General features: G+C 36.1%; 1 protein-coding gene across 2 annotated transcripts in view; it reads right to left on the minus strand.

Moving 5' to 3' along the window:
• PRKG1 (protein kinase cGMP-dependent 1) overlaps positions 1–16,802 on the minus strand; it is a 1,288,902-nt gene that overhangs the window by 242,243 nt on the left and 1,029,857 nt on the right. The gene's annotated exons all lie outside the window — the stretch shown is intronic.

Genomic DNA, 16,802 nt, shown 5'->3' on the forward strand with positions numbered 1-16,802 from the left:
GCTTCTTTGTAACTTAGCAGGGAGCCATAGTTGGGGACAGAAAACATTACTGTCAACTGTTCTTATGAGACATGGGATTCATGATGTGCATATAATATCCATTAGATGGAATGCCATAATGTGTGTGTGTGTGTATTCTTGTAAACTTGTGCTGTTTCTCTTTACAATCTTATTCATTCAGCATTTTGTCTCTGAAATTTCCATAATGTATCTTCATTATTTCTTGATTTCCATTTAAAGTGGACAATCACTCCTTTGTTTCTGAATTATATTAGTAGACTAAAAACTTCTTCAGTTAATTTATGAAGTCTTTCAATCATGCATTTGTTCATTCAACAAATGCTTATTGGATGTCTGCTGTGTACAGAACACTGCACAGACACTACAAGGAGAAAGAATACATCAATGGCTCTGTCTTTAGAGGGTATCCAATCTAGGAAGAGAGCAGAAGATGGTGTTTGGAGTAGATTCATGACAGTACGTTGCTCAAAAAGTTGCACTAACATGGAACTGACTCTGATGTAAAAGGCAAACTTCTTCATTTGACTCTTAAGGCTTCTTGAAATTTGGATACAATCTTTTTTTCTAGTCCAATTCCATGTTATTCTCTCTTACAAACTCTGTATTCGATTATTTGTTCCAGGTATATGACACTTATCCCTTCCTCCTCTCCCTCTCACAAAATCAGCTTTTTACATATTTTGTATTTATCTTCATACTTATTCCCCATCCTCTTATTAGAATCTAAGCTTCTTAAGAGAAAGGACTGTTTTATTTTTATTTTTATATCCCTAGTATCTAGCACAATGATTGGCACATAGAAGTTTCTTAATAAATCTTGGTTGAATTGAATCTCTTTTAAAAATGTACATTCAAGTCATCATCATGTTTAAGTTCAGATTATCCACTTTCATAGCTCCCAGATTAGGGAGAAAATACTGTAAGCAACAGGAAAAAATACTGTAGTAATACAATTGGGATTTCACAAGACTATGGTCTAAAAAACCATAAGTCTTGGAACATTATATTTCAAAGACTAAAAGAGCTAGGGTTGTGTACAAGAATAATTTACCCAACAAAGTTGAGCATAGTCCTGAATGAAAACAATTGACATTTGATAAACTGAAAGACTTTCCGATATTTGTAACAACAACAACAACAACAAAAAAAAAAACCAGAACTCAATGGAAAGAAAGGTTGGGGCCGAGTTGTGTATGAGCAAGTAATTCTCAAAACTAAAATTGGAGGAAAAGGAAAAAGGGGGAGATTATATTATTAAAATAGGGTGTGAAAGGAAGAACTAATACAGAGGAAATAAGTTGGGATGGAGAGCTGGTAATGTTAGAATCTTATCCTCACCTGAATTGAAAAGGAAACAACTTGTACATCTTGAAAAGTGTAGAAGTTTTCTGAATATTTAGACAAGTAAGAAAACTTGGGGACAGGCTGGGGAAAGGACTTCTGAAGAGATATATGGATCGGGATTAGGAGGGTGAGGGAAGATGGTGGTGGGGACTCTTAGAAGGATGGAAGAGGTTAAGAGTAGAAGACTAGGGTAAGAAGATAAGGTAACAGTGCTAGGATAAAAAGAGAAGTTGAGAAAGACAATAGTGAGTAAAAATAAGATGGAGGGAAATTCATAAATAGTAATTATAATTCTGAATGTGAATGGAATGTTTTATAGCACCTCTCTTTGTGGAGGGGGGAAGTTCATCAATTGGGAATGGCTGAACAAGTTGTGGAATATGATTGTGTGGAACACTACTGAGCTCTAGGAATGATCAACTTGATTTTGGAAAGCTATGGAAAAAATTTAGACAAAATGGTAAAGAGAGAAGTGAACAGAACCAAGAGAATGCTGTATACAGCAATAGTAATATTGGTTTGCCCCCCAATTTCGTAAACATTTTTATTTAAAGTTTTGAGTTCCAAATGCTCTCTAACCCTCCCTCCCCACTCCTTCTCTCTGAGAAAACAATCAGAAATAGGTTCTACATGTGTAATCATGTAAAATATTTTTCTATTAGGCATTTTGTACAAGTAGACTTGAATAAAAGAAAAAAAAACTGAAAGAAAATGAAAAATAACATGAGTGATTGTCATTCTCACTATTTTAAATACACAAATTAAAAGTAAAGAACATATGAAGATGCAATCTGCATCCAGAGAAAAAAGTGATACATAGAAGCATAAATATATATTATTTATCTAATATTTTATAAATAATAATTTTACATAATGTATATGTATGTGCGTGTGCATACATACACATTTGTGTTTAATGGTAGCCGTCTCTAGAGTGGGGTTGGGGCAGATAAGAAAAAAGGAAAAAAATGTACATGACAACTTTATTATATATTTTTTGTGCAATTATGTTTATAATATTAATAAAAATGCTTGTTTTATTTCATAAATTAAAAAATAAAGTACATTTTTAAAAATAGTCTTTAGCACTTAGCATAGTACCTGACACATGGTAGGTCCTTAATAAATGTTTGTTGACAACTTCATTGAAAATAATAATAGCCGGAATAGAAATAGCTAGCATTTATGTAGCACTTTCTGGTTTACAAAGTACTTTCCAAATGTCAACCCATTTGATTCTCATAACAGTCCTGAGATGTGGACGCTATTAATGCCCCCCCATTTATAGATGGGTAAATAGAGACAGATAGAGGTCAAATGATGACCAGGTTTATCCAGCCAGGATCTGACTACCACTGACATCTTGACCACCATAAATGGCTAGTTACTTAGCTTCTGATTGGTTTATTTTTTTTCCACGTGAAATAACCAGACCCTTATCTTTGGATGCCAAGGTTAGAAGACAAAGGCATTGCCCACAGCAGCATTATACTGCAGTGAGACATATATCTTGGTGGCGACGGAAGAAAATGTACCAGAGAAATAAATGACTCTTGACCTTGAGAGACTGTGTTAACACAGTTGAAGACACAGAATATAATATGAGCCAAGACTACTTACAAAGCAAAGCATAAAAAATTATGAATGAATGCTTGGAAAATGATATTGTCAGTAGACTACAAGTGCTGCAAAGAAGCAGACAAGAGGTAATTATTACTTATCTAACTCAGTCACATAGTCAATGACATTTTTTTTTAAAACTCATGTTCACTGATGGAAAATATGGCCCAGAATAATTAGATTTCATGTGTGAAAGAACTAATGACAAAAGGATTCTCAAAGGATATGGAGGTCAGTGACATCAAGACAGAAGTAAGAAATAAAATGGAAAGACCAGAAGAAACAGAATGGAATATAAGCTCCTTGAGGATAAAAAGATCATTTGATTGTTTTTCTTTTTTGTCCCCAACAAAACATCTGGTAGGTAATTAGCACATAATTAATACTCCTTAAATGAATGAACTAATGAATGATGCTGCTCAATTTTGTTTCCCCTATACATGAAAGTGTATCTTATTCAGAAGAAAATAAATATAAAGAGGAAGTACAATTCCTTTTTCTCTACACAATCTCTATTTCTTTCCTGCCTCCCTCATCCTCAATGGGAAAAGTGATGCGTTTACATTAAAATTAATGATTAGAATCTCAAAGTAGAAGTTTAGTGTTTTATATGAGAATTTTTTCTCTTTCATGTATACTCTCTAGAAAGATTTTTTCCTACTTTTAAAAATTACATTTAAATCTCTGTCTCATGAATTTAAGAAGCTGTTAATAGAGTTTCCCTGTGGTCTGTGTGGAAAGGCCCAGTTCACTCACATTTCATGGTTATTAGTTGGTTAAGATGTGGTACAGAACAAGGAATGCTCACAGACACTCACCAAATTGTGGCTTGGCTCTGATCAGGATGTGTGAACTTGAGACCAATCATTTCTGCCATGGAGACCATCTTATTTGTAAGCCATATACTTAACCAGGTGCACAGTACAGGAGTACAAACAAGCACTGAGCTCATCAGAAGGGTCTGGCATCTTTTTCTTGACTGCAGTTTGTGGGAGTGCTATGTGATATAAGGATAGAGTTTTTCTATCAGACCAGTCAGGAGCTCGTGTAAGCCCTGAAAATTCTGATTGAATGATGACTGCAGCCAGTAAAGTCTCCTTTTTCTTCCACTGGGACAATGAGCAAGTAGGATCAGCTTAGGACAAAATATGGTGACTCTCCAGTCTGAACTAATGAGGATACCTGGGATTGTTTGTGAAAAAGTTTCAACCTATGCAATCTGGGATTAAATAGACCATGCAAAAAGCTGGCCAACCATACGTGCTAATTAAGCACTTAAGTGACAACAGAGGGGCTGGAAAGGTGGAGGTGCTGTTGATGAATTTCCTGGATGCTATCAGCTGACCGTATATAACTCAACACTTGGATACTTTGGGGATGATGGCACAGTCCCCAAGACAGGAAGAGGCAAGGGTCCAGAAATGAATTTGAATTTGTAACTAACCAGAAAGAATTTATTAACTACTTATTATGGACCATACATTTTGCTAAACACAGGTGGCTACAAACATTAAAAATGCTTGCTGTCCTCAAAATGTGTAGCTCACATTCTAAAGGGGAAAACCATGTATCAGGGATTAGATAAATATAAGCTAGATACAAGTCTCAAAAGGGAAATCACTAGTATTTGGAGAAGACCAGGAAATATCTCTGGAGAAGATGGGATTTCAGCTGAGTCTCAAAGGAGGGGAGAAAAGCCACATGGCAGAGATGAAGAGGGAGGGCATGCTAAATGTGCCCATGCAAAGCAGAGTGGATGGAAAGGCATGAACGAGCCAGGTTATAATGAACTTTAAATTACAAATAGAAGAATTTATAATGACCCTGGGAGTTACTGAATGAGGTCAGGGGAGGAAGATATTTGACACGGTCAGATCTTCACCAGAGGAAAATCACTGGCAGCTGAGTGAAGGATGGATTGAGCGAGATTTAAGGCAGGGTCAAGGTGAGTTTAGATGCAGGTCTGAACTAGGGAAATGACTGAGTAGATGGAAAAAAAAGTATAGAGAGAGCATCTCAAATGATGCATATACTTTATAATAATTTTTTTAAAAAATATTTCTCATTAAATAGTGATTCATTACTAGGTTCACCTTTTCAATCCCAAGATTGTTAAGGTTTTATTTTTTTTAATTCATCCTATTAAAGATAAACTTCATGACTAACTATTCTTATTACATACAATCACTACAAAGAGTCATCTTGGCCAATCACATCCCATTCAATGGCGACTATGGTTCTTTCCTACCCTGTGCCAATACTGAGACTCTAACGATTCCATTCTTATTCTAACACAACCCTAGTGATTCCCTGTAAGTTTACCCATTTGTGCCCCACATGGGATCATCAATCACTAAGGATTGGACATGAGTTTATTTCTACTGCTGCTTATGTTTTACAGCAAGGACTCACTCAGCCAATATTCTCCATAATAAAGCAGAAAAAAACTTTTGCCTGAGCTTAAAGTCAGGACTTTGTTATTTTTCTGCTATGAAATGCAAGATATGAAAATTCAAATATGAAACTACTTGCTTATCCACATAAATGGCAATAATGAAGAGGATTTAGCTTAAAACAAAACAAATTAAATTGGAAAACATTACCAACTGAAGAAGAAAACAAAACCCTAATGAATAAATTTGCTAAGACTTCTTCATTCCCTCGTATATTATCAGGGTGATTTCTTTCATGCCAACTTTGCTGCGCTTCTGGCTCTAAGCAGCTTCAAGAATGTCATCATCATTTATAAAACAAATAAAAACAAAATCTTTTTTTTTTCATAACAAGCCATACTTTGTGATATACTCCCTTTCTCTTTTTTAAGTCATTTGTTCCTCTTTCTATGTTTTCACAATAATCTTATTAAGATGCTTCTTTGACCCAATGCTTCATCTTTCTCCTCCTTTGATTCTCCTTATTTTTTGTTCCTACCCCAAAACTTTCTGGTTAAAGGAAGAAAGAATATTCTTTTGCTGCTTTTAAATTCTTTTTTTTTCCTATGATTTCCCCAGCTAACCTTTAACAGTCTTGATAATGCCAGCAAAACTCTGGCTGTCTGGACAGTCCTGTTTTTCTCTGCTGGTTTTTGTCTTTGAAAAGCTGAAGTTCTTCACATCTTAGGTGGCCCAGATTACACCCATCCTTTAATCCTCCCAAATACCTTTATGGCTTAAGATTCAAAAGCAGTTGTTGACCCAGAGGAGGCAGCCCAGACTTGCTAAATCCAGACTGTGACTGTCAGACAAAGCTGGGTAAAACCTTATCTGAACCTCCACAAACAGAACTGGTCTCCTGTTTACTGGAGGTTTCCAAGGATTCTTACCAATTTCCAAATGATTTTCCAATCCTCATCTTTTATTCTCAGAGATTATTCATTTGAACATTCTCACACTAAGCCATACTAAAGGTTGAATATCACTGATTGGGACATGTCATTTAATGTTTAATCTTCTTAGTAGAAAGTAAAATTGCACAGGTGAGGCGATCTGTTATTCCCAATTCACTTCATTGAACCCAAATTCCAAATTAAGAGTCTGACCTATAAATACCTATTAGTTTTTTTATATTTTTCATTTTAAAAAATTTCTTATTAAAGTTTTTTTTTCAAAACATGTGTGTAGATATTCAACATTCACCCTTGTATTCCATTTTTCCTTTCTTTCCCTCCAACCCCTTCCCTAGACAGCAAGTCATCCAATATGTTAAACATGTACAATTCTTTTATAATATTTCCACAATTATTATGTTGCACAAGAAAAATCAGATCACAAAGGAGAAAAATGAGAAAGAAAACAAAATGCAAACAAACAACAAAAAGAGTGAAAATATTATGTTGTGATTCACTTTCAGTTCCCACAGGCCTCTCTCTGGGAATGGATGGCTCTCTCTATCACAAGACCATTGGAACTGACCGGAATCACCGCATTGTTCAAAAGAATCACATCCATCATAATTGATCATCACACAATTTTGTTGTTGCAGTGTACAATGTTCTTTTGGTTCAACTCACTTCCCTCATCATCAGTTCATGTAATTCGCTCTAGGCCTTTCTGAAATCCTCCTGCTGGTCTTTTCTTACAGAACAATAATATTCCATAACATTCATATACCATAACTCATTCAGCCATTCCCCAACTGATGGGCAGCTGCTCAGTTTCCAGTTTCTTGCCACTACAAAAAGGGCTGCTATAAACATTTTTGCACATGTGAGTCCTTTTCCCTTTCTTGTGATCTCTTTGGAATACAGGCTGAATAGAGGAACTGCTGGATCAAAGGGTATGTATAGTTTGATAGCCCTTTGGGCATAGTTCCAAATTGCTCTCCAGAATGGTTGGATCCCTTCACAACTCTACCAACAATGTATCAGTGTCCCAGTGTATGTCACATCCCCTCCAACATTCATCATCATCTTTTCCTGTCATCTTATCCAATCTGAGAGTTGTGTGGATACCTCAGAGAGAACAACACTTTCAATCTCATATTGAGTTTCTCCCATGGTGAACCTCCCTATACTGGAGCTGTCACTTCAGTACCCCATACTGCCATGCTTAGGTAATTCAGTCTCCACCTCCAACTAACTGCCTAAGACTCTGGGCATCTGAGGGGTAAAGGCTCAATATCTAGTTCAGACTCACATCTTCACTCCACAATTAACTTCATACTATGTTGCCATGCTCACAGTGAAGCTTACTCAAGCCTGAGTTCAAATCTTGTCTGACGCATATTGGATGTGTGACTGTAGGAAAACCCCCCCTTTTTTTTAGGATACTAGGCAACTACTTAAGGCTATAAGTTGCAAAGCTGCAGTGGTAGAGGGAAATTTATTCACTAAGGACTTCCCTACAAACATGGAAGTCCCAGGTCTAGTCCCTAGACTTGCTCTTGACCTGGCTGTGTAAATGCTACAATCCCCAAGTAGAGTAAAAGCCCCTTGTATAATAGAGTCTCCAATATTAAGAGAAAATTATTAATTGGTGACAAATTGAATTAAGAAAAAAAGTGATAGAGTGGGAAACATCTCAGCAGAAAATCAGATATCATCACATCTTGTGAAGTGATAAACATAAAATTATCTTGTCAGTGAATGAAAGAAAGAAGGAATAAACATCTATTAAAAGCTTAACTGTGTCAGACACTGCACTCAGTGCTGGGGATACAATACAGCGGAGACAGCTCCTGCTTTTAAGAAGCTGGCATTCTATATCTTGTACACAGCGATTGAGAAATGTAAGGGATGCAGGAAATCAAAGAACATGCATCCTATTCATTTCATATATGATAAATTGAGATTCAGAGAGGGCACACAGGTCACACAGGTGATAACTGGCCTTTGGGAAACAGGAGACAGAAGCCAGGCTTTCTTTTTCTCTAAGTTAGGCCACTGTTTGGAAAGAGTAGCGTTTACTGAATCTCTTGACTCTAGAATACTTGGCTCTATAACTCTTATTAATTCCATTCCAATGAGATTAAGATAAGCTAGGATTACATTTCTTTTTTCATACTGACAAGATTCTTTAATCAAAGTTGGTTTTTTAAAATTGGGCCTTTGGATTAACTACAATAAATTGGATTTTTTAAAAAGTTAAACTAGGAGCAAATTGCTAGTATGACTAACATACTGATATATAGAGCATCTTTCTCACTTTCAATGATGGAAATAGAGTACCTTGAAGATAAACTTGGTCATTCCATCTCTTCTTTGGATTTTTCTTGGCCATTCCCCACTTTCCTACTTAGATTGGCAAAGAGTATTTAAGACAACCCAGACCTTGCTCCTGCTCCTGAATCCTGAAAGGGCTAACTTTTAGTAATAGAACTGAAAACTTATTCAGCTTTCTCACATCTCATTTTAATAGCAGTAGTATTCAAATAGCACTTGCTGATCCTTTCAATACCAAATAATATCAGAAGAAGCTGATTGATGTTGTAAAAGTTGTACTGAAAACATAGAGAGATAAATCTAACAATAAATACAGATACCAAGCTCAAGACATATATATATATATATATATATATATATATATATATATATATATATGTATACACCCATATATTTGAAATATATACACACATTTGTATACATATATGTATGTATGTTCTATATACCTCTATATGTCCATATCATCTCTCCATTAGGATTAAAGCTCCTTGAGGACAGGGAGAGTTTCATTTTTGTCTTTGTAATTCCAAAGCTTGGCACAAGACCTTATACACAGTAGGTCTTTTATGAGTTCTTGTTGTTTGATCCATTTATTCACTCCTTCACTTTATAGATGATGATGGGGAAGGAATTCATGTTTTCATTGTCTAAAATTTCAATCATTAGAAACTTACTTCTTTGATTTAAGGCATTGTGAATACCTAGAGGTTATTTTTTAAAACACCAAGAAGTCCAGACGGAATAACACACTAAGCTTTTTAGCAATGATTCATGGTGACCTAGCTTGAACTCTATTAGAAATGAATGAAGAATAAATAAATCATTAAAAATATTGATTAAGTGCATAGCATGTGCCAAGGACTCTGCTCAGCTCCAGGTGTACACGTGGAAAAAGAAAGAAAATCAAGGACAATAGAAAAGTAGGGAATGGAGTTTTTCAAAGGAGTGAGTAGTGGGGAAGAAAATGAGATACAACTTGGAAAAAGGGGATGGGCTCTGGCCAATAAGGGCTAAAGACTGGGGATTTCAGGATTGTCTGGGAGAAGAAAGTAATTAATTTGGGAGACAGAAGAGCATCTAAAGCTTATTTCTCTTCTACTCTGAGGTCACGTGAGGTCTTGATAAGATTTTTTTTAATAACCAAAGAGGGAATAAACTCAATCAGCACTGATGGTAATGAGGGCTGATGTCTACCTCCTGTTATCTTAATGTAAAATTTAATTTTCCCTTCTATTTCAATACCAAGTTCTTAATGTTTTTTTCCCCTTGGAATCCAATTTGTTCTGTGACTCTGGGAAGAATGAACAATGAAATAAAGCCACTTTTCCTTATTAGAAAGAAACATGAGGATGATGATCACATAGGACTCACAGGGAGCCATCCTTTCTTATGATAAACAAATATTTGAAATTCAGCAACACCAGACATATCTCCAAAGCTCAATCAAGGGCAGCCAAGCAAGTGCCGTGGTGTTTAGTCAAATAATTCAAAGGATACATGGCTGCAAAATACACATACAATGCAATAAATGCAATATAATAATGACTTCATCATCATCAGTTACACAGCAGCTTCTAAAGACACGGACTGCCATTTTTCTCAAGTAGGACATAGAGTATGGGGAGACGAAACATACAGAAGCACAGAATGGAATGGCCATCTAATCCAACCTATACATAAACAATAATTCCCTTGACACAACAGTAGATAGACAAAACTAATCTAGTCTTTGAGAACCAGCCCAGATAATTTATAGACTATTTTCTTGATGCAAACTGGCCTATTTCCTATCTTTCCCACATGTAAGATTCTATCTCCCATATATCTAAAGATGGCACCCCTACCTCTTAGAATCTCTGGCTGTTTCAAAGTTGACATCAAGAGATACATCTTCCATAAGATCTTTCTCAATGCCTCCAACTAAGGAGACCATCTCTCTCCTCAAGAAGCTTATAATAAACTAGAGGAAACAACAAATACACAAGTAAGTAGATTCAAAGTGATCTAGCTGGGGGCATGGAGAAAGACTTTATGGAAGATGTGCCTCTTGACCTAGACTTTGAACACATCTGGGCCAAAAGTATACCTAACTCACCGGTTGGAGAAAACAACAGCATGAGTCCATTTCTTCTCTTCCCGGAGGGAGTGCTTACAGGGGAGGGATTGATTCCTGATGTGGATGTCAATAGCATTGGACAACACCGGAGCACTCTTCCTAGAGACAGAGTCTCTCCCTTTTGGGCATGTAGGTAGCACAGTGGATATAGTGTGGGATTTGGAGTCAAAAGGGTAGGAGTTTGTACCTGCTTCAAATGCTCCTTGATTGTATGCCTCTGGATGAGTTAGCTTTTCATACCTTAGTTTCCTCACCTATAAAATGAGGAGTAATAATACCGTCTCCTTCAGAGTTGTTGTGAGGATGCAATGAGTTAACATATGAATGAGTTGACATGTGAAAAGCATTTTTTCTCTCTATATGATATAGAGAATAATATAATATATCAAAATATATGATCTAATACAATAGAATATGTAACTTCTATTTATATGATATATGCAATATATAATGAATATATTATACACATATATGTAATATATAATTTCTATATATTATATAATATATGCATATATATATGTGTATATAATAGAAAACTATATAAATGCTATATTGTTATTGTTGTTGTCTAAGGGAGGGAGGAAACGGCAAAACTCCTAAGAGGATAGCTGCTATTATTAGTTCCATTTTACAAATGAGGAAGCTGAGGTAAAAGGGTTCTGGGACTTATCCAGAGTTGGACAGTTAATGTCTGAGCTAAGATTCATCCTCAAGTCTTCCAAAGCATAGCACTTAATCTAACTACCTCAATTCACCTCACCTTTCCAGGCCTCAGTTTCCTAATCTGTAAAATAAAGGACTGGGCTTGGATGTCCCCCAATGTCTCTCTCTGGAGCAATGATCCTATGATCTGATGCCTGTGAGAAACCTTACCAAGCAACTCACAAGAGGGACTTTTACTATTACTTGTAATGACCAAGTCATTAAAGTAACTTTCTAATAAAAATGATGACACAAACTTTTCTTCTTGCTAGAATGCTGGCAAAGCACCGTCTTTAGACTGGAAGGCCCATGAAATCCTCAGCAAACACTTTAATCTTTGCTCATAACCCCCCGGGGAAGTTGGATTCAGTAAAGGATTCAGTCTTTCAAAGACCTCGGGATATTTTTATGAGAAGTAGACATAAAATAAATTTACCATCAATTAAAGGATTACATTTATAGGATGAAGGATAAGTAACTCACTAATGACTCTTCTTAGGATAAAACAGACACTTCAAATATCAGAACTGAATATTTTTTTAAAAATGATTTTCAACATGAAAAATCATATAAATACTCATTACTATCAAATCTCCAAATACTGCTCATTGTTAAACACATATGATTTAGGGATGAAAAAGAACAGATCACCTAGGACTCCAAATAGTGTCTGATATATATTGGCCACTTTCATTTTTCTAAACATTAGATATTTATTTTTTATTTAAAATGTAAAGTTCTAGTAGGCTCAAATGGGAAAATCTTTAAAATATATGATTTCAAGATTAATTTGATTATTAATATTATCATTTAAAGAGTTTCATTTACTTGAATTGCACATGGATAACATATTGGCTTACTTGCCATTTGGGGATGGAGGAGAAAGGACAGAGAAAAATTTTGGAACACAAGGTTTTACAAGGGTGAATGCTGAAAACTATTTATGCATAGCTTTGGAAAATAAAAAGCTTCATTTAAAAAAGAGTTTCTTTTACTCAAGAAAGAATTTGTACAAACATAACAGATTTCCCCAAAAAATTATACATAAAAGCTGTTTTAAAAAATGAGATTCATGTTACCTAAAAAAAAAAAAAAGCAACAACTTTCATTTTCTTTGACAAAATGATTCATTACAAAGAAGTCAGGGAAAATGTGTTTCAACTGATGAGTAAAATGTGTAGAACCAGGAGAAAAAATTGCACAATGATAAGGAACAAAGAATCTGGGAACTCTGACCAAAGCTTTGTCAAACTATGAGTCCAGTTGACCAATGATGAAGTATGTTCCCATGTGTATGCTGGTAAATGTTTAACAAACAGCCCTCAAAGTATATACAAGGCAAATTTTTATTTGTTTGCATTTTAAGATTTTTTTCAAATATTCTCGACAATCAATAAAACAATAAATTAAAGCTGCATTTCTAGCTTTGCTGATGTCTGAAATGAACTTATTCACACTGAATGTTTAACAAATAAGCTCCAGAACACCCCTGAGTATCATCTATCTCTACAGACAAGATATGGATTGACATTTGATGCAGGTAGGTGAGGTTGAATGTGATTTCTTTATTTCCTTATTTGTCACAAGAGTTTGATTTTTCATTCCCTTCCCAATAAGTAATGCAAGAGTAAGAAAGTAAATTCTTGTTAGTGGGAAAAATTAATTTTAAAAACATAAAATACAACAAGTAAACAAGAATGAGATTTGATGATACAGGCAAGTTAATATTTTCTTTGTTTGTCATTCCCTGGAATCAAGGTAACAGTTTGATTAATGTAGTGGAGAGAAGAGAAGTTATATTCAAAACAGTCTCTTCAGTTTGATGGTGTTTTCTAGTTTACACAGTGATTTTACACAGTGATTTCCATGGAAGGCTTCATTTGATTCTCACAACTACATCTGGTTGTTATTACAGGTGCTAATACCCCCAGATGAGGAAAGAGAACTTCAAACATGTGGACCAATTTAGCTGCAGTCATATGGCTAATGTGTCAGAAAAGATTTTCAAACTCAGGCTTTCCTGCCTACATCACCAACCTCTCGATCACAAAGGCACCTTGCTTCTCATCACTACTGGATGGGTGTGTTTGGTAATGAATCTCACCTTACTTAGGACTTCACAGTATAGAATCCAGAAAGAAAATGCATAGAATTTGGAGTCAGGAGACTAAGGTTCAAATTCTGTCTTTGCAATTGATTATTTCCCAGAATCCTGGGCAAATCAGGAAGCCTTGTTTAGTCTCAATTTTTTCTTCTATAAGACAGAGGCAATATCATTCATACCACCAAGCTCCTAGGTCATTGAGAGGACTTTACACTGTAAACTTAAAAGAAGTCTACTGTCACTATCCATCATCAGCATAGTATGGTGGAAAGTGTGTTGGTTCTAGAGGTTTGGGCTGGGTTCAAATCAAATCATATTGATATTCACTACTTTTGTGGTCTTGCACAAGTCCCTTCACTTCCCCTGGCCTCAGTTTACCCATTTGTGAAATGAGGGAATTTGACTGAATATCTCAGGTCCCTTCCAGCTTCGGATGAGATGGTATAATCCTCCATATGACTTTGGGGAGATCCGCTAACTACCACAAACAGTATCCTCCTTTCCAAAATGAGAGGGTTGGTTACATCAAGAGTTTTTTTGCCTTTTTTTTTTTTTTTGACATGGACTCTGTGGGAAGTCTTGTAAAGCACCCTGTTTCAGAATCATGTTTTGCAATATATAAAAATAAATTATATAAAAGTATAAAGAAAACTGATTATTTTGAAATGCAAGCAGCTAGGTGGTGCAGTAGATAGAGTGCTAGGCTTGAGTTCAAATCTAGTCTCAGATACTTCCTAGCTGTATGATCTTGGATAAGTCACTTAACCTTGTTTGCCTCAGTTTCCTCATCTGTAAAATGAGCTAGAGAAGGAAATGGCAAAACACCCCAATATTTTTACCAAGAAAACTCCAAATGGGGTTACAAAGAGTCAGATACAACTGTATAACAACAATAACATTAAAACAGTTATTTTAAAAGTATTTTTAAAAAGTTAGTGGACCAATGTTTTTACAAGTAACTGGGGAAAATAATAATAATAATAATAATAAAAATAAAACAAGACATAAATAATAGAGATTCAGGATTTTATATGTAGTTCTCTTTGCATATATAAATAATTATGCTTGTCATTATTTCTTAAGTTCATAATAATAATGATAAATTTTAGTAGAAAGAAAAATTAAAGGACCCTAGGTGAGGAAACCTTGGTCTATGTGAATTTCAAAGTTGCTTTATAGTTCTACGTCTATGACAGTCTTTGAGTATTATCATTGCTACTTATGATACTTGTTTTATGCATGTCAGTATAACTAGAAGTTATCCTGCTCAAAATCAATTCTAGCTCTAAGATAAAATGTACAAGGGATTTCTTTTTAAAATAATGAGTTCCTTAATAGAACAATTGTTTGGATTTATATAGTTCTTTGGGATTACAAAGAGCTTTCTGGACATTACTAAGATAAATACATGGCAAAGATTGTGTGTGCGTGTGAGTGTGTGTATGTGTGTCTGTGTGTGTGTGTGTGAGAGAGAGAGAGAGAGAGAGAGAGAGAAAGAGAGAGAGACAGAGACAGAGACAGATAGACAGACAGACAGAGACAGACAGACAGACAGAGACAGAGATAGACAGACAGAGAGGCGGGGGGGGGAGATGCTAATAATGGAATTAAGAAAGGGCTCTTGTAGTACTAAGTATATCAGCTAGGTTTTGAAGGATACTCAAGATTATATGAGCTGGAAGAGAGGGAGGAATACACTCCAGGTATTAGGGGCATTGAGGACAAAGGCAATGAGTCGTCTCACTCCCATGTCTTAAACTCTTTAATCAATCTATTCTGCTGTCACTAGATAATTTTTATAAATATTTATCAATTTTTATAATTTTTTTCAAAACCTGATTCACTTATGGATTTGTTCCCAAGGTCTGCATATTCTGTATCTGTGACTATTCTAAATTCTGTGGGCTTGGATGGTGATACAAGAGGACTCATCCCATGCCTGTGGGTTGACTGGATCCAGGATCCTGCTGAAGAATATTCAGGGCCCTCTGCCTCCTACAAGAGTCCTTATGAGTTCTTCTGACTAGAGTTACAGTTCTGTCTTGTTTCTTTTTTCTTCAGGGACACATTCAGTTCAGTTATTAATCAGAATTCCTGCAAGGGGTTAGGGGATTTCTGTCCTTCTCCATTTCCCACCCCACCCCCAGCAGTCATGGTGGCTTGTAGTGAGCAGTACCCACTTCCTTTTGCAGTAAGCTCAGGGGAGAACTGCCCTGAATATGCTCCCAAAATACTGACTCATTCCCAGGCAGGATCCATGGGATGATCCCCATTACACTTTAAGCCTAGTGTACTTAACTTGGCTATAGTCCCAAACAAATAATGTGTTCTTATTGAATACTCATTGATTGATCTAATTCAGATTTCATTAAAAAATGAGCACACAAAGAAATCGCAAACTTTTTTTAGTTACTATGACTCCTAACCTTTTGGAGTCCACGGGAAAAGGACTAGACCAATTTGTAGGCCACCAAATCAGGCCCAAGCCATTTCTGGACAGGTGTTCTCTGGACTCCTGTAATCTTTTTTCTTATTGCTCACTGGTCTAGCTCAGAACTTCTGTCTTCCCTTCCCTTCCCATGAAAGCTAATGGAACTTTTGGCTGCACAAAGGAAGCATGGATACTTCTAATGAGCAGCTGGTCTTCTCCCTATCCTCTGCCCCGTTTACAGCTGGGCGACGGAGGTGACTTTTGGGCATTGCAGGTTTGAAGGATTTTGATAAATGGTAGTCCACCCATTAAAAGGCAGCAAGGAGTGTGAAAGGTCTTCAGCCCATAACACCGGAGGATTCATGGAAGATCAGGGAATCTTGGTCTGAGAAAAGACTGTAGGGAGGGCAGGGCAAGAGACAGTGTGGCATTTGCCTTCAAGTGTCCTTATGTGGAATAGGGATTGAGCTTGTCCCATTTGTCCCTTAATTAAAGCAACAGGAAGAAGCTAGAACTATGTCACCAAGACAGGCTTCCTAACAATGATAGTTATTCCAAAGTGACTTCTGGAGGTGGGGAGCCCCCGGTCCTTGGAGGTGTTCAAGCACTTGTCATTCCATAGTAAAGATTCCTTATTGTTGATGGACTAGATGGTGGCTGAGACCCCTTCCAATTCTTGGATCCCATAATACCTAAAATCATTATCTGAAGAATAAGAGCAGCCATCTGATCATTATCAGTTCCCATTTCTTCTTTTGCATCTACAAAGCTCTACAGCACAGAATCCCTGGGTTTTTGACTTTCG

The sequence above is a fragment of the Sarcophilus harrisii genome, chromosome 2 (genome assembly GCF_902635505.1).
Source record: "Sarcophilus harrisii chromosome 2, mSarHar1.11, whole genome shotgun sequence".
Lineage (NCBI taxonomy): Eukaryota > Metazoa > Chordata > Mammalia > Dasyuromorphia > Dasyuridae > Sarcophilus > Sarcophilus harrisii.